The following is a 23,157-nucleotide window of genomic DNA, read 5'->3' as shown; positions in this document are numbered from 1 at the left end:
ACCATCCCCCAGAACCATCATATCCCAATAACTAGACAGACAGGTGCTCTGGGAGATCCAGAGAAGGAGCTGGGTGGATGCTGGAATTCAGAGAAATGTTAGGGCAGAATATGGATTTGCTGAAGAGCCACTGAGAAGCCTTTAACAGCCAGAACCAGCATCAGGAAGAAAGTTGGGCGAGAATAAGAGGATCATTGTACTTGCAAGGAAGGTGAACACCAAGACCTGCCCCCCCTCCCCCACTCCCACTCTCCGAGCAGGGGATGTGCGCTAAAGTTGTATTTCCAGGCTTCTAGCAACCTCCCACCAGAACCCAAGGGGCTTCCCATCATTAGAGCTGGTGGCTGCGGGAGCTGCCCAGGCTGCAGGCGTGCGTGAGTTCAAAAGCCCAGTGCACCTCCACACAGGTGGGAATTGCATCTCAGAACTGAGCATCAGAGCAAGTCCAGACCCTGCCTCTACCCCCAGGTCAACCAGCCCTGCTGGAGTCCAGCCAGGCAGCCCATCGATCCCAGCCGGTGCAGGAGAGACTTTGAAATACTGCCGCTTCTTCCTGGGCCTGTTCCCCTTGCCCCCATGGTGTCATTTCCAAATCCATTACATTCCAATGGCTTTGGGATCTTTTAATTACATGTGACGAAACCTCGCTGTTGCTGGAATTAGACGGCCTGTGTTGACGATTTATAGGCCTCAGCTTTCACGCAAGCAGGGTCATAAATAACATGAAATGGGCCCTTCAGTATTAAAAACTTCAGAGCTACCCACTAAGCCATGACAGAAAGGGAAAAAAAAATGAAAAGGGTAAAAAAATAAAAAAACAGTAATGTCTGTGCCTCATCTGTTTAAAATACTGTATGAGAAACAAGGAATGTCAAAAATACGGGGTGCTGGGCAATAGGCAACTCGTAAAATTTTATCTCTGGTATGAGGATTTCTAGCCATATAATGAGGCCTTTCCTTTTTTCTTTCTTTTCTTCTTTTTTTTTTCATTCTCCTCTTTTTAATCCTGGGCACTTTGTGCCTGATGAGGTGACCAATGGGGGCAGGTTAGCTGGCACACCCATTTTGTGGCTTCCCCAGATTTATTGACAGGGTAAAGACTTCGGGGTGAAGCAGCCCCAAGCCCCTTTCAGATGCTCCTCGCAGCGCCTTGACCTGCCCCGTCTCCTCCTCCTTCTCTTAATGGAAACACAGCCCACTCCTTTCCATTCAGCCACATTCCCCACTTCCAGGTGCCCAAGGCCTCCTCAAGATCATAAATCATCTACCCCAAAAGTGTTCCACTGGGAGGCAGTGAATGCAACCTCAGGGAGTCACCAGGCCCCCACATGCTCATGGGCCTTGCCTGTTCTATGCCAGGGAGGGGACAGGACACCTTCCTTCTTCTCTGTTCCCTCCTGGCCCTTGGCATGGGCTTGGGCATACAGCAAAAACTCCACAAAGCTTTGACCTTGCCCTTAAGAAACTAAGAATCACGAATTCAGTTGGATTCCAATCCAGAGAAGCAGTAAATAATCTTGGAAAGAGGGTGGTCAGAGAGAGGGACAGGGCTGCAGGAAAAGGGCCTATGCCTTACCTCAGCCCTTGGGTTGGAAGGAGCATAGCTGAGGAGGCCTTAAGGCAGAGGGGCCTCTTCCCAGCCCAGCACCACAGATGGGCATCCAAGTGGCTTGGTATCCAAGGCCACTCCAAAGTTAGGGATATTTTGTGCATCAGGAATCCTTGGTCTTCTCGCCAGTGTTCTGCCGCCACCGTGACGGAGCTATGTGCATGTATCTACACACGTGTCCATGTCTGCTGGCCCAAAGAACCCGATTATGGAATCAAATTGGTCCACATTTGTCCTTTGCTCCTTTAGGCAAATCTTCCAAACCACAGCTATCAGGCCAGCCTAGAGACAGCCTGTCACAGGATCAGGTGCCAACCCTCGTCCAGTCACCCAACTTCAAAGGGAAGACTTGTAGACATCAACTGAGCTGCTGGGGTATAAAAGGGATGAATGATACATTTTCCCAAGGGGGAACTAAGGAATGACAGACTTTCTTGGGGTTTTTCATATAGAATGATCCACATAGGAGATTTAACTTGGTTCAATGCTTCAAAGTTGAATCAAATATAATGTGGTGGCTGCAATTCTAGGCCTGACAGAGTAACAGACTGAAGTGCCAGACCTGATGGCCATGAGACACCCAAGCCTTATAGATAAGTTCTAGATTTTCAAATCTGAAAAGGAGAGAATTGGAAAGAGGCACAGAGGTAGAGGAGAGTATGTGAGTTCCAGTAGCTGGAACTTCATAAAATATAGTCTCCATATGAGCAGAAATCATGGATATCCTTTTATTGTCATGATCCTGGTGCATAAAATAGGGTCTTGTACAAAATAGGTACTTGTGTGTTGAATGAATTAATAAAGTTGAAAGGCAGAGGCCTCTTCCTGACAGTAGGCTTACTTTTTGACAGACATTATAAGATGCATCTCTCCTAGGGGCTTGTTAGATGAAAGAGGAAAAGGATTTCTTGCTTTTGAATACCCTAGGCATCAACAATCAGAAAACATAGCTTAGGTTTTCGGCTCTCTCACCTGAAATATCCTCCAGGACTATTACAAAGGTATATTTCCCTGATTAATAATACCTTTCTGATCTCTTTGGGCTCAGAATTCTCAGAAGTCTGAGAACCGTAGTTAAGGACTGTGGATGTATCAATAGAAACCAAATGGATGATGTGGGCCAAAAGATTACCACTAAGGACCACATCTCCCAGAGGATGGACAAGGGGGAAGCAGAGAGTCAAGGTGTGTCTTAAGCATCAAAGGTATTCAAGTGGATTTTGACAAAAGAACAGAGAAACAGGGAAGTTAGCCTGAAGACACTAAAGGTGGTAAGCAACACAAAGCTTCTGGGTCCTTGTATATTTTCTTTTGTCCGTGAACTTCCTGCAGTAGATAACCAATGATGATGATATCTATGAAGATGTATTCTGTTTTATACAAGAAAAACAGAAAAGAGTCCCTGAAAAATACTAAGTAAAGAGTGAATCCTATTTTCCCACCGACTTTATATTACTAGTCTCAAAGGATCAGTGAAATATTGCCTAATGAATCTAGAAGTTACCCTAGAGGTTTAGATCAAATCTCTTAATTTACAGAGGAAATATAGGAAACTGGGAGAGTCCATGACAAAAGTAACAACATGAGCAGGAGCTCTCTCCGGGGGGTGGGATGGGGGGATTGTCAGAGTATGCAAGTCAGCAACCACCATTTACTCAGTCTGTGGCTCTCTGGCGATTAGACATGGCACTTGACCCCTGACCCCTGACCCCTGGGTTGTTACTTATATCATATTAATATTGTTGAATATGTCCTAATTAATTATTTTCTCCTAATTTACTATGGAATCTTATTTAATATTTTTATTTATCTATTTATTTGGTGCTGAATTAAACACAGGGCTTTGCATACTAAGCATGAGCTCTACCATTATGCTGTATCTCCAGTTTCTAATATTTATCTGTCTCACATTTAAAAAAAAACCTGCTTTTTTCTAGTAATATCAGTGATTAGGGGAAAATACATATATTTGCATACCATTATAAAGTAAGGTTATGTTATTATTTTATATTATATGTATAACCACATATCAAAATACACACATAAACATTAAACTACAAACTCTGCATTTAGAGGTGACCTAAATCAGATGATTGTCTTGTCTACCACAGTGGGCTATTCTTGCCCTTTGGGATATTCTTGCCCTAGTCATTTCTAGGCTAAATGACTTCTATACCCGCTCCAATATTGAGATTCTACTTCTCTTCCAAAAAATGATAATGCCACATTCCCTTTGGGCCACATGGGTGGGGTTGAGTGGAATTTGCTAGTGTTCTGTTTGCTAAAATCCCCATCATTCCCTGTGGCCTCCCTAAAACTGAGCTGAATACCAATTACTCTTTAGCATGCTCTTCATCTGATTTTCTTTTGCTATAGTTAAGAAAAGAGTGAAATATTCCCTTGTCTTCATATGATTATGAAAAACTAGACCAAAAGTGACAAATAGGGAAGGTGATTGTTTCCAAAAAATGGAAGAGAACTTATCTCTGTAGTCTCCTTTTTGTGGGCTGAGGAACCCCGGGGTACCACAAGGAACCCACAAGAGCACTGGAAGGTATTTATATTTATCAAGGAATAGGCCTCATCGTTCCATATTATCAGACACTCTACAAACTTCCAGTTTGAGAGAGGGAGTTCAGTGGTTTGATATTCATTCACACTGCCTTTGATGTCATCATATCTTTGCAAAAGTGGATTTTTATTGATAGCTGTGTTAAAAAGCGAATACCATGCAAAAATAGAACAGGAAGTGAGAGTAGATGTGTCTAATCAGGTTCCAGTTTAACTAATTGCACAATGCCTAACAGTTGCACATATCCCATTGTAAATAATTATGTTTACTTAAGAATGAAAATACAAATATTATTGATTTCTTCAACTTATGTGTAATTTTTTTTTCAAACAACTTCTAAGTTGTTAGGGTATAAATATATATTAGTTTATTTGACCTACAAACTTAATAAATCGAACTATGAGGCACTTGTTTTGGCTTAGGGATGCTATGAAACTATTCCTCAGACAGTTTGGGGAACTTGGATGTATTCCTTGAGGAACTGCAGATGCTGTGCTGAATGGTTTTACTCCTAATTGGTCTCCACCTAGGTGGCCACCTTATCATTAGAGCTTTAAGTGACGACTGTGTTAGATATATGTACAGATGGTCCCCCAGTTACAATGGCTCATGGGCCAAGGTTAACAACTCATTGTTAACAAGGAGTTACAAAGAGTTTTTTAATTCAAGATGGTGCAAAAGCTATATGCACCCAGCAGGATCTGTACTTTGAATTTTTAATTTTTGCTGGGCTAGCAATATGCATTATGATACTGTCACTACGCTGGATGGCACCAAAACATCACAGCTCCTGGTCACTCACAAGATCATGAAGGAAACAATTGACACTTTACAGTGTGCTGTATGGCTACATTGTGATGTTCAATAGGTTATATGTATCAAATACACTTAGAACTTATGATATTTTCAACTTTAGATGAGTTTGTTAGGCCATAACCACCTTGTAGGTCAAGGAGCATCGTGTGATATCCAGTCTGTACCCCATCCCTGGGACATTTATATTGCTTTGTACTGATTAATAAACAAAGAGGAGCATCTTCAGAACTCATATTCCCTACATTCACGGTAATGTTCAGTGCTAAGCTCCTAGAAGAATTGCTGAGTCAGAAATAATATAAACTTTCAAAGCTTTCAAAACTGATTTCTGGATTGATTCAGCTTCATTTGCAAATCCTGAAGATGCAGCAAACAGCCCGATGCCCAAGTGAGGCTGAGTGCACATGGGACCAAGTTCAACTTAATTGCATAGAAACAAATCAGGCTGACTCTCGCCAAGCACTGGGCTGTGCTTTTCCTTCTTTGTCCGAGGGAGGTGGCCTTCCCCTTTAACAGACACAGTGGGCAGCACCACAGAAGAGCTACAGAAAGCAAGACCAGGGGCAATTCTTTTACAAAAGACTTATCTGAACCCCGAAAGATCAAAGAGCTTAGCAGTCAAGGGACCGGCTTTGTAGCCAGACTAATATTGAATCCACTAGCAAGGAGTTGTTAACTTTGGCCCATATCTTAAACTTCTGTGCCTCGGTTTCCTCATCTGTAAAATGGAACTAATAATACCACCTACCTCATGAAGTACTGAAGGAAAAAAACAAGATGCTTTAGCCAGACACGGCAGTGCATGCCTGTAATTCCAGCAACTTGGGAGTAAGGCAAGAGGATCATGAGTTCAAAGCCAGCCCCAGCAACTGAATAAGGCCCTAAGCAACTTAGCGAGACCCTGTCTCTAAATAAATTTTTTTTAAAAAAAAAAAAAGGGGGACTGGGAATGTGGCTCAGGGGCTAAGTACCCCTGGGTCCAATTCCTGGTGCCAAAAAAAAAAAAAAGGTAGTTTATGCTTACATTTTGTACATAAGTCTCTCGATGATAGCTATTAATGTAATTTGTTATTTGTTCCTTTGTATGCTTTTAGACATCCCAAAAGTAAGATCCACCTGGGTTTTCATTCCTTACTGCCAGCTGCTTGCTCTGACTGCTGTTAAAGCCAGAGAAGAGACATAGAGACCCACATCCTGTGCTCATCCACCCACCGGTCCTTGGGCCCTCCTGAGCCAACCCAAGCAGATGACACTTTCTATCTTCTTTCTGATTAGGGTACCAGCCAGGATGTCCAGAACTCCTTCTTTTCCTACACAGAGGTAGCTACCGGATCAACCAGTGCTTCCAGTTATGAAACCAGGAATGTTGTTACTTGCACTAAGCAAAAAGAAAAAGAAGAGACAATGTGTTATTGATTTGGGCTTCAGAGGCACTGCGGTGTCTAGAAACCCATTACTTAGAATACCAGAGAACACTGTCCCTACCTTTAACATGTCCTTCCAGGGAGAATTTCCTCAAGGACATTTAAAGTTTGAATTTATGCCCCTAAAATGTTCTGCACCCTGACCTCTTCCCAGTCCCCCTCATCCTGCAGCAGCTCCTCCTCTGCCTCCTGGGGTATCTTCAGCCAAGAGAGCTATGGCACGGGTGGCGAGCCACTCAGGAACAGACTAGCCAGAGGACACAGCAGCTCCCTCCAGCCCCCACGGAGGCCTGACCCTCACAGCTGTGCTGGAACGGATGAGTGCTCCTAGCTTGCTTCGAGGCTGCATACAAGTTTCTATCCCACCCCTCTGGTGACAACCTTGTGATCTTAGGCTCATTTAGGCCCCTTGACTCTCTGTCTACTCACCTTTAAAAAATGAGGATGACAATGTCCATGAGACAATAAAAAGGAGATGACCCCCATGAAAGTGGGTGGGAAGATATAACTGTGAGAGATTTTAATTAAGAAAAACAGCCAGTGTCTATCATTCTGCTCAGGAAGACCTGAGGGGACAGACCCCAGCAAAAATGATTTTTGATTAGAGAAATAGAAAGCAGGTCTCCAGCCTCCTCATTCAGAGACCCTTCAAGTCCCTGTTGGTGACCTAGATGGAGCCAGCATGTGTAGGACCCTGGATGGAAGAGACAGGCCTAAATGGCAGGCTGGGCATCTTCAGTGGGTACTGTGAAGGTTCTGAGCATCTCATAAAGATGAAAAGGGTCCCTAGAGAGTGAGAAGAGACTGGCATTAATGACCAACCCCATGATGTTGCCAAAGGTTGTTCTCTCCCCCATCCTCCTTCTTACACTGCCAATCCCCTTTTCTCCATCCCAGGATTTGGGATGTGTTGCCGCTGGAATGAAAGCAAAAATGGTGGCCAAGGGCTAGAAATGTGACCACATTAGTCTCTTTCAGCATTTTCTAGAATCAAGTGAAGCATGAACTGGGCTTCTAGTTCCTCAATGCTCCACCCCCCAACCTCCAATGGAGACCTGGAGCCAGTGAACGGGACATCCCAGGAGATGGGCTCTGATGTGCTGGGATCACAATTTTGTGCCGACAACTGAGATTCAGATGTGCCACAAGCCACGGCAGGGCCAGAGCCAGCTGGGCTGTGGGAACATTTGGGAAGAGGGAGGGAACAGCTGCCTTCTCCGATCCCAAGCACCACCTCGGTGGGGCCTGAGCTCTGCTGTCCCCAGACAGGAGACAGCTTGTTCCAGAGACACCTGTGAACATGAAAGGGGAGAGGGAGGGAAGCAGGGGAGAGGGGTCCACGCTGCCTCATAGCTTCCAGCTGTACCCCAGTGGAGCGTGGGCAATCTGTTATGCCTAATGAGTAGTGCTGCCTTACACGGAGGCAAAAGTGCCAGTAGAAGCGTGAGGTGAGTTGCTAAGGGAGACCCAGGGACACCCCACACACACACTGGAAGTTTGTTCTGACCAGGGAGTCTGAGAGGGAGAGGAGCCACTGTCTCCTTCCCACAGGGTACCAAGCCTTTGCAATATGCTGACTCTTCTGGCCACCATTGTGGTTGGGCCTCATTTCCACCCTGTGCCAAGACAGAGGCCCAAAGGGGGCAAAGCAATTGTCCAAAGTTGCAAAGGCAGGGGATGGATCTATCTTCTGGTTTCCAGTGCTTTCCATATATATCCAGCTTCTTAAAAATGGTGTGTCATGTGGCTGAAGGCAGAGGGAGGACTTCAGGGAGATCCACTACACCTAACTCCATAGAAACACAGCAACGGACAATTTAAGGGGAATCAAAGGAAATCTCACTTCCATAGAAGACGACCAACTCAGATCTCACTACCAAAACAACATCAGATCAACACACCCATTGCAGTTGGAATGATAACTGAGGAAACCTGAGATGAGAGTCTCTAGTAGAGACTGCCCTGCCCTGGGCCCTGGGCCTTTCAGAACCATCTTTCAGCACTGCACACATCTCCTATGTCTCAGTTACATCAAGTCACATGGCTGCTGTCCAAGTGCACCAGATTCCTTCCACTTTGGTGCCTGGGCATCCTCTTCCTGACCCTCAAGTCCAAATACTAAAGTTTTTTAAATCCCATGTTGATTTTAAGATTCCGTATGGTGTTAATCACTCTCTCTCCTGATTCACTTTGAAATATTCATATTTCCTCTAGCCTCCTTCTCCACAGGACTGTGGGCTCTTAGAAGGTAGGGATTGTGGCGTATCCATCACTAAACCTTCAGGATCTGCCAAAGTGCCTGGCACTTATCAGAACCCCAACAGATCAGTGTTGAGATGTTCAGGGAAGAATCTGAGCAGCCTTTGGGAAGAGGAAGGGAGCAGAAGGCATTTCAGGATTCTAACAGGAGCCTCCTCCTAAGCTGTGTTGTATGGTGACTACAGATCAATACAGGGCACAGTCCCGGTTGTTACCAGGCTGAGAAAGACACAAAGCCAACACAGCTGAGAAAAATAGAAGAACATGGAAGACTGAGTACTAAGAAACTGCCATTTCCATTATGGAGATTTCAGGGAAGGGAGGCTGAAGTAATCAGGAAGGCTTCATGGAGGGGGCGACATGAGCTGAGCTGTGGATTATACTGACATGGAGGAAAACAGACATGTCTAGAATAAGGAACAGCCAGAAGCCTCCAACAACAATCAGGGGACTGCGAATAAGCAACATACAACCCTAAATCCATCCTTACAAATTCACCAGAGATAGAAGAGACATGAAGAAACGACACCTTCCTTTGCACCAAGACACTGATTTTATTTTATTTTATTTTTTAATATAGAGAATTAAAACAAAAAGGAAAAGAACTCCAGATGGATTTTAAACGCAGTGGGGAACTGGGCGGTATGGTGGCAGATGGCTATTTCAGCTGCACATGGGTAAAAATAATTTCAGCTCCCCGATACCCAGGACTGCTCTGAACTTGTGAAAACCTCTCAAGGAAAAGGTGCAGCACGATGCTCAAAGCGCAGAGCTGCACAGATGGGGGCCGAGGGCTCGGAGCTCACCAGCGAGAAAATATCTACTGCTGTTGGAGCAACAGAGCCGGGGCCATTTGCAGGGCTCCCTTCTGACCAGGTTCTGTTAGGCCCGGCCCTTGGTTTTAGCACAAGCCAAGGAATGTTCTCTGGCATTGTCTCTACTTTGACAGCAAGAGGAAGGGAGGTCCACTGCTTGAGGCCTATTGAGTATGGAGGCTGCAAGATGAGCATGTGGGGGAGCAGAAATATACAGGAAGGAGTGTGCTCGTGGAAAGAAAGATTTGTCCAGAGGGTGGCAGGGCAGTGACTTTGGGAGCTGGCATTTCCAGAGGTTCCATGACTCCCTCCTAAACAGAGGCAGGTGCCTTCTGCCTTGACTTCTAGCTCCTGGTGATTGGGGACTGCACAGGCCCATTGATGGGCAATGATTTCCTGGACACCATGGCTTTGCCCAGCCAGTGTGCCAGGTGCCCATGAGGGGGAGGATGGCATAAGTCACTGTACCAAAATGGAAAGCCTGGGAACACACTGTGACATTAGAGGAAACTGGGTTCTGGAAAGGAATCATTGACTGTGTCCCATTAGGGTGCTTGGTCTCTCTAAATGAGAGTGGCAGAGGGGAAGGACATAGCCACAGGTTTCTATAGTGGTGATCCTCAGTGACAAAGACACAGGAAGCTCTCAACACATGAATTCAAGGCTCCTAGGGCCAGGACCAATCAGAAGGAGAAGCAAGGAATGAGACATGTTGAACTCTGATCTGTGAACTAAAAACTCTGAGGCTCTGTGTGTAGTTCCAGCTCAGGAAACACCAGAGCAGGACTTTCTTTTCTTCCCTGGTTCAGAAAGAGACCCAGGTGACTAATTGTGCTGTGTGTGAGGAAGGGATGCTGGGAATACGTTTCTAAATAAATTCACAGCTGGACATCATGGTGGTGTCTGCCTGTAATCCCAGCAGCTCTGGAGGCTGAGGCAGGAGGATTGCAATTCAAAGTCAGCCTCAGCAATTTAGCAAGACCCTGTCTCAAAATTTAAAAAAAAAAAATAAAAAAGGGCTGGAGATGTGCCTCAGTGGTAAAATGGCCCTGGGTTCAATCCCTAGTACCAAAAGAAAGTTAAATGAATCCACAAATCCACTCCCCAATAGATTTTCCATATTTTTTAAGGAGTACTTACATATGGTTTTCAGACTCGCTGTGGCATTGTGGCCCCGTGTCAAATTCTCTTGTTTTTTCCATTCTCTTGACCAACGTAAGCCCTGTGCCTGCAGCCTCTCTGCTCTAGTGGGGGTCCAGGAAATTCATGTGGGCTAAAGAATCTGTGGGCAGCAATGATAATTGAGCAGGGATCACAACCTGGAATTGATCCGTAGCTGAGATTCAAAAGACCCGAGATCATTCTGAAGTTGTAGGCAGAGTGGGTGGACATGTGCACAGGGGGGGCTGGCTTCACTAAATCCTCAGAATCAAAAGGGAGAGTGGGGCCAGAGCCCCAAGTTGAATCAGCTGTTCCTCCAGATGCCATATATGTTCAGTAGGGACTTCCACTGACTAGCCCCAAACAGGGTGCACCAGGTGGGGTGGGCAGATTTTGAAATCATAGGCTTCAATTCCAAGCGGGAAGGGACCCTCCATCTACAGAACATAACGTTTCTGATTCCAGCGTACAACCGTTTCTTCCTCCCCAAGTCAGCCTTGGATCCTACCTATAAAATGCTCAGCAAGAATTTGTGGAATGAAAAAGTACCATACACAGGTTCCCTTCTGAAAAGAACAGAAAGGAAAGGGTCTATGGACCACGAGATCACTCAACAGGAAACTCATGCATTTGGAGAAAAATAAATAAATAAGGCAAAGGCTGAATGCTAACGACCCTTAGATAAATCACACTTGATTTGAAGGTCAAGAGCATTACAATGCCCCGCTTTACGAAGGTGCATAAAGGCTGAAGCTTTGAGGAAGGGAGAAGAATTTGCAGGGTATAATTATGCATCCCCTAAGCGTCCCTGCCTGCTTTCCACACGCGATGTGAAACAATGTGTCACAGTCCCATACGGTCAAAGCGGTAATTTACAAGAGTCAGCAATTCCGCAGGGCAGGTAGGCCATATTTCAAAACGGGAAAGGGAGTTGGGGGAAGCAGGGGGAGCCAACCGATCAATTTACAAAGATCCTGCTTCTCTGCCACTCTGCCGACCTTTCAGGCAAGACCCAATGCCAATTAGCTCAGTTATAAAGTCCATAATTCTTGTGGGGAAGGCCGTGTGTAGCACATGATCATTTTACAACGTTTGCCCTAATTTGCAGCCCCCAAACATGGACTCCTGGGGCTGCGAGGGGGTGCTGGGGTTGTTGGCAAGAGTCAGGAGCAGCTGGAAGGGATCACAGAGCACAATTACTGTCTGCGCATGGCCACATCTGGAAAACAGCTCCGAGCTGGCTTTAAAATAGCATTAATGAAGAATGGAACTTTGTGCTGGGAAGGACGGGGTGGGGGGAGGTGATGGGGGAAATAAGAGGGTGCCCCCTGCCCAACATGGCAGGAATGAAAAGACAACAAAGAAATCAGCAGGCAGGGAATAAGACCAAATCCAGGGAGAAAAGGATGTTGAAAAGAGAGGGGCGATGGAGAATCTGGTACTTTAGGGTGATATCTCTAAACTCCCCATTTCCTGCCGTCTTGAAACCCGGGCATCTGTTCAGGGCTGGCCCTCTATACACTGGTTGAGTAGACATTTGTCTATGATGTGAGATTTTAGTAGTCTCTGGGCAATTTCCAACTGAAAGAATATAGATCACCAGTACCTAATTCTAAGCATTCAGTTCTTTGGTCAGAGGCTCCTTTTTCCTGAGATGGATTTGAAAGTGCGAATGTGCCTGGAGCCTTTCTGATACCCAGCACATAGTAGTTACTCAATAAATGCTCACTAACTAGGCCCAAATTGAATGAGTCATTTTGTGACTGTGAACAAATTCATTCATTCATTCATAGCTCTGATTTCTCAGCTGCAATGTTTGCACTAGGCTGGTGACAGCAATTGCAAGGTCAGACAGAAAGGGTGGCATGTCCTTCTAAGGGATGTGTCAAGATTCTATGAGGCATTCATTGAGAAAAGGGAACATTCATTATTTAGAAATTCAATAGTATAATGTAGTTGCATATTTGAAAGAGTCTACCTTTGACTTCCGTGATACGATCTATAGAAAGAAAAACTGAACAGATTCTTTTTGGTTACGTGAATATTCAGAAACTGACCCAATTCAAAATGGACACTTCCTATCTCATCAAAATTCCGGCCATCTCTGAATCTCTAGAGGCAGTAGGAAAAAACTTATTTTATTATGGGTAAAAAAGAGTCAAGAAACTGAGTAAAGGATTGGAGGGCTCAAGTGCCAATCTTCTCCATTTGGCTGCTTTGTTTCCCTTTGTCATGACAGATCAACCACTTGAGTCCCCAAAGGCTAGGGTACCTTTAAAGGGACAGCCAAGACAAATTGCAAAGAAAACAAGGATTCAGAGGTATAAACCATCCTCACCCTCTTACTCTCACCTGATTATTTGCCTGCCTAATACCACATTTTGGCTTTGCACAGGGTGGCCCACTGCCTTAATCCATGCAGACTTCCATAACAAATTACCAGAGTCCAGGTGACTTATAAATAAAATAAATTTATTTCTCACAGTTCTGGAGGCTGAAAGTCTGAGGTCAAGGGTGCCAGCATGGTTGGATTCTAGAGAGGGTCCTATTCTGGGTTTCAGATGCATCTTCTCCTTGTTAAAACCTCACTTGATGAAAGGGGCAAGATAGCTATTTAGTGTCCCTTTTATAAGAGCACTAATCCCATTCATGAGAGGACCTCCCTCCTGACCTAATCATCTCTCTAAAGCCCCTCATCATCAACTTAAGGGGGTTGAGATTTTAACATGAATTTGGGGGATACTGGCATTCAGTCCCCAGGACCCACCTTATTGTGTTTCAGTGTTTGCCTAAAAACCCCAGAGACCACATCATAGGCCTGTAGAGATAAAAGGAGTCTTTTACACTCTTGCCCCTAAAGGACAAATTTTCTCATTAGTGTTCCTGACAGACCTCCCTCCTCCAGCAGAGCATAGAGAGCAAGGCCTTCAAGCAGACCTGAGTTCAAGTCTTACCTTGGTCACCTACCAGCTAAGTGATCATGAGCAATTTACTTAATCATTCCTTATCTTGGTTTCCTTTTCTGCAAAATGAAGATGATGCTAAGTACCGAAATCATGGAATCCATGTAAAGATTAAACAAGATAATGTGTGTTATTATATTTCCTAGCTGCTTAGAATTCCATATTGATATTTGTGCAACATAATTTATATAGATGTACCTACGACCTTGCATGCAATCCATATACAGTTAGATTCAAAAGTGAGTTGGGTGTGCGATCCAAAAGTGATGTTGGCAGTTGTTTGTAACATAGAGGGGCACACTGGTAGCACACCGGTAGCACACCACCCATGGGAGCGCACTGGGAGCACACCACCCATGCTACTATTGCCAGCATTAAGTATAAAAACTTCATGCACATGAGAGATCTTAGAATACTCTTACAAAAAGAAAGCATTTCTGTGTATTTCAAATAAATGCAAAATAACATATCAAACCTGAGCCCCCAGCTTTCTGCTGCAACAGACTATGACATCGGGCCTGCACCTGCAAGTGCTCAGGAAAGTGTAGGTGACAGCAGGCAGGCCCTTTGCTTGCTGTGCAGTCTTCAAGGACTGGGAAACCAGCACTCTCTACATTCTTAGGTGTTTAATATTTTTCATGTTTAATTGACTCATAATAATTGTACCTATTTGTGGGGTCCAGTGTGACATTTCAGCATATGTATACAACGTGTAATGATCAGATCAGGATAATTAGCATATCCATCACCCTTGTGTAGGAAACACTCCAACTCTTCTCTACTAGCTATTTTGAATTATATAATTTATTGTGGCCAGCTATAGTTATCCAAAGGTCCCTAAGGAGTCTGTCTTCCCAACCCATCAACAGGTATATGCAAGTTCCCTTCTGTGCCCAGTATTGTGCTAGCTAGAAAGAGAGCACAGGGATTGCAAGCTAAATATGCTCAATTCCCTGGCAGGGTTTCTATTATAAAAGAAAAAACAAGGCACTTAAACTGCCACAGTGTGGGGCAGGAAGCACTGAAATCCCAGAGGTGGGGAGAGACACAGAGCACTCAGGAGGCAAGAAATGGCAGAGTGGGAAAAACCTAAAGGAGTAGTTGAAGTGGAACCTTTTAACTGAGTGAGAAGAACAATGTAGTAAACCCATCAGACTCCCAGAGGAACATGGGGTTAGATGCTGTTATTCTCATCCTTTCTACTTATCACCAAGATAGTCAACGTATGTCATTCACTAACAGAGAGATACAAAGATAAGGCATTGTCCCTGTCACCAGGGTGGCTAGAGTCAAAAGAAGCCCTGCAGAGAACAGTACTGGGCAGGAAGGAGGGGGCAGGGAATGAGAGCAGGTAGGAGCACAGTCACCAGGAACAGAGACTTGAGCTAGGCAGAGGGTTCTATAGTTGAATATGTGCTATAAAAGCAGAAGCTGTAGTGAGGACATTCCACCAAATCAGAAATGAGCCAGATAAATTTCAGGGACAATAAGAAAGTCAGCCAAGGTGAGTCAAAGGGCAAAGCACCTGTGTGTGGGGCCCACCATCATCCATAGGCAGCAGAAGATCCTGGAACTTTGCTCAGGGGTCTTCCTTCCTTCTCTACACTACAGTCCAGCTTTGTCTGGGGATGCTCCTTGCAAAGGGTGACAACAAAACCAACAGCTGGTTTCCCCTGCCAGGGCTGCTGACCCCAGGAAGGGTGTTCCAAGGGCCCAATTTCAAGGTGCCATCCATCACCTACTCCCACATTCTCCAACCTGACTGAGGTCACCCAGCTGCGGCCCACTGCAGAGAGGTAGGAATGGGTCCAGCCATGTGCTGTGCCAAGAGAACTCAGAGGCCGGTGGGCAGCCTACCATCTCTACCTCACTGAAACTCACGACCTCACCAAGCACCATTGCCAAATGTTAACCGCCTTTTATTTGCACCAGATTTTTATAGTGGAAAGAAAAAAAAAAAACATCCAGAGGAATCAAAAGCTTTTGGGTCCTACTCCCCATTCCCCTTCTTCCCACTCTGGCAGTAGCCCCCACTATGAACTGCATGGATCTATTCCTCACCCCCATATTCATATATGCCTGTGTTCATATGGATCCATAGAACACTGGCTGGTGAAGTACTGAGTTTAGGTAATTGCATTGTAACAAAAATATTGTCTCAAACATTTCTGTCTCAGAGATCTATACGTATTAAGGATTCAACTCCATTTCTTTATTTTAATGCTTTGTGACAAATCACTATATTTTACATTTTCTTACTCATTCTTCATTGATGAACATTGTTCTCAGGTTTTCTTTTCTTTTCTTTTTAAATTTTTTCTGTCTGAAAATCACAGCACTGAGCTCCTTGTACTTCTACCTATTTCCTGAGGCAGACAATTCCTCCTGATATAGAGAAAATGTCAAAATTCTCCATTCCTGCTCAAATGCAATTAGAAAGCTTTGGTGGGATGCAGAACCCCAAACTAAATGCACTGAACCATGCAAAGGGTGCATACAGAGGAGGTCCTGCCTCTGTGGAACTGCCAGTCCAGCAGGAGGGACAACATGGTGTAAGGCTGTATGTGGAAAGCTCTGGAGCAATGTCCAGACAGCCCCAACATGATTAAGAAAAGGTGCAGTTGATTTGAAGGAGGAAATCTAAAAGCAGATAGTGTAAGGGGGAAACTACATGACTATGGGCTTTTCCAGGAAAGCTTTCCCGAAAGAACTCCATCTTGACAGGGGCCTCAAAGAAAATCTAGGAGTTAAGTGCTCAGGGGTAAGGGTTCAATGCCTAGGAGAGAGGAACATCCTGATGGGAGGAACAGCAGAAGCAAGTGCCCCAGGGCAGGACTCAGCATGGAATGTGAGATGTCTGCTCTGGCTGGAGTGTCTGGCTGGGATGAACTTGGAACTATTCTTCCAAAGTTGAGCTCAGCCCCACATTCGGGATGATGTCCATGTGGCCTGTTGCCCCGGGCAGCCAGCCCGGGTGGTATTTTTCCATTACCCTGAGAGAAGAAGAAGTTCAGTCACTTGTTGATAGCAATGTGGCCATTCAAGGAGAAAACAATTAGGGATGCTGAGCCCTGGCCCCCAGAGAGGAGGGAGGGAAGGAAAAAATTCTCCCTGGGGGGAAGGGGCTGGGTGGGAAACATCCAAGAGGGTAATTGGTAAATATTATTGTTTCATTCCCTGTTTGCCTGCTCTGCTCTGGTCCCCCTGCGAGTGGTGCATTTAAATCACACTGTCTGACTTTGGCAGGTTTAATTGAGTCGCCACTGAAAAAGAAATTATCCCTGTGCTATTAATTTTTATAGTTCCTCAGGGCTTTTTAAAAAGTGTTTGGATTTTCTAGGTCTTTGAAAATGAAAACATTAAATTTTATTAAAAGGAAATGTAGGGGGGCTGGCAGGGCCCAGCCAGGCCCTGACAAGACGGTTTGTGGGAAGGTGGTTTGGGGCCCTTTGAGTCAGCATGACAAAAAGTTTTGCCCTTGGTAGAATAAGAGGCAGGTGGTCTCCATGGATGTGTGATGTCAGCAACAGCCACATTCCCCGCTGGTTGTGGTGAGTGCTTCAACAATGCCACCCTGTTCCCATGTCCCCTGCGGTGGCAGCCACAGGCTAGCCTGCAGCTGGGAGAGAGTGTGGTGCTCTGTGCAGGCTGAGGAGACACAGGGCAGAACCAGTCTGTGAGGCCCGAAACTTTTATGAACTAGAGGGAATCTCCTAAAACACATGAATTCAAAATTACGAATCAAAAATTATGTTCGAAAGTGGAATTTAACTAAGAAAGAGAAAAGTCACTACAAACTACACATTTTAAGCAGCCGACAAATCCCACAGGCAACACCCAATCTAGAACAACTAGCACATCTGTAATATTTTCCTTCTACATTTCTTTAGCTACAAGTGCTTTGATCATCTTTAAATGACTATAATTTTTCAATATTAGTTTTATAGAGAGAATAGGAAGATAATTCAGTCTCCCCTCTAACGAGTTGATCAAATTTTGTACTTTATTATTCACAGTTTGGAAAGGTGTCTTTCAGCCTTGTAATTTGTCATCGGTAATGCCATGTGAATTTTCGGGATTGCTATTACCTTTGCAAAAACCTCTTTCGAATATCTTTCATATATGAGCTATGAGATTTTCAGGGCATTTCAATTTTTCTATTATAGCGACAAATCTAAAATGCTCTTTGAATTTATGAAACTTACTAACCAGATTGTCATCGATGTCCTCATTGTAGTGGCGTATAATGAGTTTTATGTTATCTCCATCAATGTCGGTATTTCCTGTCAAATCAGCAAGACATTTAAACATGGGGATTCTGATAAATTCTATGTCAGTAATTCCCATCAAAAAAGAAACAAGATGAATAGTGCATTTGTAATTGTATTACTTTGCATGATTGAGTATATTCTTGACAAGAGAGAACTTTCACTTTGACGAGGCAGTGATGAGAATCCTCTGCTTATGACTTCACACACCTCATGATTGGAGGAATTTCCTATGAAGCAGCTTCTGGATCCATGCATTTTAGAACCTTTGTTTCTCTCTCCCATCCACTTCCAGGGCCAGGCATGGCCGGACACAAGCATGCACCACCCCACACTGCAGGTTCCCTTCTGCTCCACACAGAAACCATCTGCACAGTGGGTGTCAGGAGTGGTCCTTGAAGCCTTTCCTACACTTGCCAGCTAGCGACTCGTGAATTACAGAGAAGTGACTACACACCCTGTGAATGCATCTGACTGAACCCATACCAAATACATGCACAATTCAACTGCCACGTACTAGTCTCCAAAGTGCCACTCCAATGGCACATAAAACGAGAGAGGTAGGATGGGAGAGATCAGTGATGAAAGAAATGGTATTATGAACAGATTATGGTTAAAATATCTCACTTTCACCAACTACATAAAAACAGAATGACCTTGTAAACATGTTGTGCTGATAAGTTGAAGTGGCATTAGCATTATGGGACATGCACGAGGAAGATGAGGGAGGGAGAACCCTAAACCAGAGCTGTCAGGGAATCAGCTATGCATTTGGAGGACAGAAATGGCCCAGAACTACAAATAGCCAAAACTGGACAAAGAAATTGAAGTGGGATTTTGTATGGTGCAGACTTAAAAAGCAGACAGGCAGGTGATCAAATTGGGCTGGGAAGGCCCAGGAAGGTAGAAGGTAGAATTTGAGCTGGATATGATCAAGATGGCCGAGGAAGCATTCTCATGTATCCATGTGTATGTGTTTGTGCATACACATGTTCATGCACACGTACATGAGATATACTCTCTGGGTATGCGTGTGCCTCACTATAAGCCTATGTTGTGTGTTTGTGTGGGTTGGGAGGAATTAAAGATGAGCATGAAGTCTGCAGGGGAAGTGACCTTGAATCATGGTGGACATCAGTCTGACAGATGACACTGAGACCCTCAAAAGTGAGGCAACTCACCCAGGGTTCCATATTTAACCAGTCGTGGAACTCAAGCTATCCCCAGGCCTCCAGGATACTCTCCCCCACAGATATAAGTTCCTACCCACCTGCAGCCTCTAGCTGCTCTCCAGGGCTGCAGCAGTGTGCCCTGACCCTCGTCTCCCCAGGTAGAGCGCCCTTCCAGGGACAGGAAGAAATGCCAGTGATTGTGATGGCCCTCTACCTCCTCCTCCTAAGGGGTCACTCTGCTGTTATAAATCATCCCAGCCAGCCCTGACTCTGGCATTGCCCTTTTGCCCTGGCTCTTCAGCTCCAGCTCTGTCCCCATGCAAAGTCACAAGGCACCAGAGTGTCAAGTGGAGGATGAGTTAAGGAAAGATGTGGGTTTTGCTTCAATGACAGAGCACTGCACCTTAAGGAAACAAAGCAGGGGTGGGTCACTTCTGTTGCAGAAGTAAGAACTTTAGATGGTTTACCCACTTTTTCAGGGAAGGAAATAATGTGGAATAACCTAATATCAGTTCAAATAACAAAACAAGGAATAGTCATGGTAACTTTGAATTTCCTACCCTGTGCTGGGGACTCAACTCCATACTATCACTTCTCTGATCACCCATTCTACAGACAGGGAAACTGACATTTGATGAATTTAGAGAGTTTTACCAAGGGACACAACTAGAAGTAGCAGGCCCAGGTTTTAAATTCAAATAGTCTGACTTCAGAGCATGTGTTCTTAACCATCATGATACACTGTGTTCATGGAAGAAAATAGAATAATCCTCCCATATGCACAGAAACTTAGCCAGATCCCCTAAAACTTGGGAACACATAAAAATCCTCTAAATAGAAAAGTAATGGCTACTCTTTCCCTACTGTTACCCCACATGTGTATACACACACACACACACACACACACACACACCACATCCATGACACCACTCACCCCAGCCTCCCCAGCCCAGCCAGACTTTTTTCCTTGTGACTATTCCTCCTCCCCCAATTAATGCATCATCTAGCAATTTGCTGATCTCTGATTCCTGTTCAATCTCCACCTCGACCTGGGGTACTTACAAATCTTGCCTCTCATTACTTCGGTGTATTAAAAAATGAATCCTGGAGGTGGGAAGATTCTCTCTCCACTAACTGGTAACTGCAGGGCAGCTTGGCTTGAGAATGCTTCTAGCTTTGCCCAGGTCAGGTTCATGAGACGTGTTGGTGAGGGCTAGAAGCTGGGAAGATTTCAAAGTACGTTTATTGTCTGTCTGTGTGACATGCTTTCAAGTGACAACCAATGTTGCAGTCTTATCTGGTCAATGGGAGTCTGGTGACTTATTGGAGCTGAGGATTTGAGGAGATCTAGAAGGGATTCACTCTATCCCCCTGTCTCAACTTACATGTGTGCTCCCCTGTACCACCAACAAGGAGAGAAAGGGCCAAAGAATCACCCTGCACAGATGAGGGGACCAGCTCTGAATCTTCTCCCTAACTCTTGCCACTGGAGCAATCCGCTTGCTCCTGCAGAGAATTCAGGCCATGTCTCCCTCTCAGGCTGAACTCATAAATCCCCATCTGTGGGAACAGCCCCCCCTCCCCTTTCCAAGCGGAGATAGACAGAGATGCTGGCCCAGACACAGGGTGTGGAAACTTCCACTGGCCTGTATTTGACCCCTCTGCCTCCAAGTTTTTGCATCTTAAAGGGACCCTGACTGATAGAGAGCAAGCTAGCTTGGCAGCCCAACCAGCTGCTCATTTCCAGCTGTTATCCTTGAACAGAGGGAAGCATCTCTGTTTCGTTCAATACCTGGAATGCCATAAAAACCCGAAAAGAATCAGAGTGCTCCTTAAATTCTGAAGAGTTGAGGTTATCTTTGCCCTATTTGTAAAAAAGCTGACCTATGTTCAGGGACTAGCCAGGCGAGTGTGGGGCACTCTGGAGTGTGAGGGAGGCAGAATTCCTGTCACTAGACTCCTGCCTGGAGCAAGCCACCCGCCCCTGGGCCTCCACCAGGGGTGGGGTTGTTGGGTTCAAAATCGAAATGGTCAGTGACCTCAAGATGGGGCCTAAAGAACAGCCTGCTTCACAGGCAAGGGTGGATAGTTCCATGAATAACACACCCCACTCTGGGTGTTTCAGGACAAGACCACAAAAATGTGAAGAAAGGCAGCCATGGTCTCTCACAGACCATACCTCAGGGTCCTATGTCAGAAGAGGGACCATTGGCTTCACCTGGCTGTTCTTTCTCAAGTTCTTAAACTCAATTCCCTGCAATCAAATCAGCCAAGTGTTGAGTTATCCTTGTCCCCACATCCAGCCACCATGGAGGTGCCCAGCTTCCAATCCTGAGACGCTGGGAAACTAGACACTCAAACAGGCAGCACCGATATCCTGATCCTGATGAGCAGCCCCTTTTCTGTGTCTTGCTAAGAGAGTCTTCATGTCCACTACGTCCTCATGCCTCACCAGCTCTGCCTCAGGAGCTCTGTGGCCTGTGGCCTCTGGCCTGTAGGACTGTGTAACGGTCAGCAATAGGGCATACACAATGCGTCACTACCTGTGACTGGCTCTCTGGCTGGCCCCTGTGGCACTTCTGCCCCAGAAGCAGGAGACTAGTCTGGCTGGAGGGGAAGGGTAGTCCTCAGTGTGGCTGGCTAAGTATCTTTGGGCCTCCCCACTCAGGGCACATGGTCTGACTACATTTCCTGTTCATCATGATAGGCAGAGCCACAGGAGTGGTTCTGGCCAATGTTTGTGAGCAAAGCATCATGCCATGATACTTTGGGCTGGAGCATCTAATTGCCAAAGCAATACCTGGGGAACATCCTTTTCTCTTTGGTATGAGGACCAGCGATATTCAGGAAGGCAGTTCCTTTGTCAGCCTGAGTCCCTGAGTGAGAATGTAGAGCTGAGGCCAGCACCCACCAACCCCTAGACCACGACAGGTATTTAGTATGAGCAAGCACTAAACCTTGGTTGTTGGAATCCACAGAGACTTGGGGGTCTGACTGCAGCACAGTCCACCCCACCTGAGGGAGGCTGGTGGGAGTCACCTGGGGCTAGGGAGAGCCGTGTGCTGAATGCTGTGGGATTGGTGGCAAACTATGGATGCAGTAAAACAAGATGAACTCATTGCAAGTGGCTTGTCATGCTCTGAGGGCACTCCCAAGAGACTGAGGAGGATTTAAATAAGCTTGGTGAGAACAAGAAGAAGTAGCCATTTTGCCCCATTCTGCCCTGAATGTCAGGTGCTAATTCAAGCCCTGGTTGCTCTTCCAACATTTCACTTGTTAGGAGGACGCCAGGCCTCAGTTACATCCCGCAAGACTCACCCCTCTCATCCCACTGCCCCTCAACACACAGTTTCAACCCTCTATTTATTTCTATCTTCACTCACCCTTACTTCCAGTCTGAGAAAATACAGACTGCACCCTCCTCCTGTCTAAATCCAATCCTTCTTCTCCACTGGTTCCATACCAAGAGCCTATAAATGCTCTCAAACCTCCCTATCAAATTAAAAATTATCTCTCAGCCTTGAACCAACCCTTTTACTCTGGTCTACATTATCCATTAATATACCAATTCTACTCTTCTCATCCCTTTGAATCCACTAGGAGCTTCCTCCTCACAAAATAAAATTCAAGATTTAGGGATCCAGTGCTATAAAAAGCAACTCAAGGTGTATTTAATCTAGATTTCCTATCTCGTTCCTGGCCAGCAACAACCATCTCAGAACCATATATCTAGGAAATCAATATTCTATGAAATAGGGATTTCAAGGGGAAAGTTCACCCTGGCTGACTACATGTGGGTAATTAGGTAAGCAGTAGTGACAATGGGCCTGATTTACTATGAAATGCTCATGCCATTACGGTAAAATTATTTGGCTCATTAAGCAATCTATCTGCCAAGAGTGCAGACACACACCAAATACCCACTCCAAATGACAGAAGGATGGAAGGCAGGCGTCCTCGGGACACTTCCCAGCTATTTCTGACCAACTATGTGGCCTTGAGCTTGTCACATACCGTCTTCAAGCTTCCATTTGCTGCCTACTCACCTCTGACCTTTTTTCTTTTTCTTTTTTCTTTTTTTTTTTTTTTTTTTTTTTT

At 45.2% G+C, this 23,157-nt stretch overlaps 1 protein-coding gene and 1 long non-coding RNA gene across 4 annotated transcripts in view; one reads left to right on the top strand and one right to left on the bottom strand.

The window, feature by feature from the left end:
• Slc14a2 (solute carrier family 14 member 2) overlaps positions 1-23,157 on the top strand; it is a 435,358-nt gene that overhangs the window by 315,503 nt on the left and 96,698 nt on the right. The window lies entirely within an intron of this gene.
• On the bottom strand, positions 15,277-20,527 carry LOC125617730. The gene is made up of 3 exons (XR_007348827.1): positions 20,122-20,527; positions 17,829-17,902; positions 15,277-16,612 (listed from the first exon to the last, which is right to left on the bottom strand). It is a non-coding gene; the product is annotated as an uncharacterized LOC125617730 (long non-coding RNA).

Source organism: Marmota marmota, unplaced genomic scaffold (assembly GCF_001458135.2).
Source record: "Marmota marmota marmota unplaced genomic scaffold, marMar, whole genome shotgun sequence".
NCBI classification, from domain to species: domain Eukaryota; kingdom Metazoa; phylum Chordata; class Mammalia; order Rodentia; family Sciuridae; genus Marmota; species Marmota marmota.
Note: the sequence above shows the minus strand (reverse complement) of the source record. Positions and strands in the feature narration are given on the sequence as shown.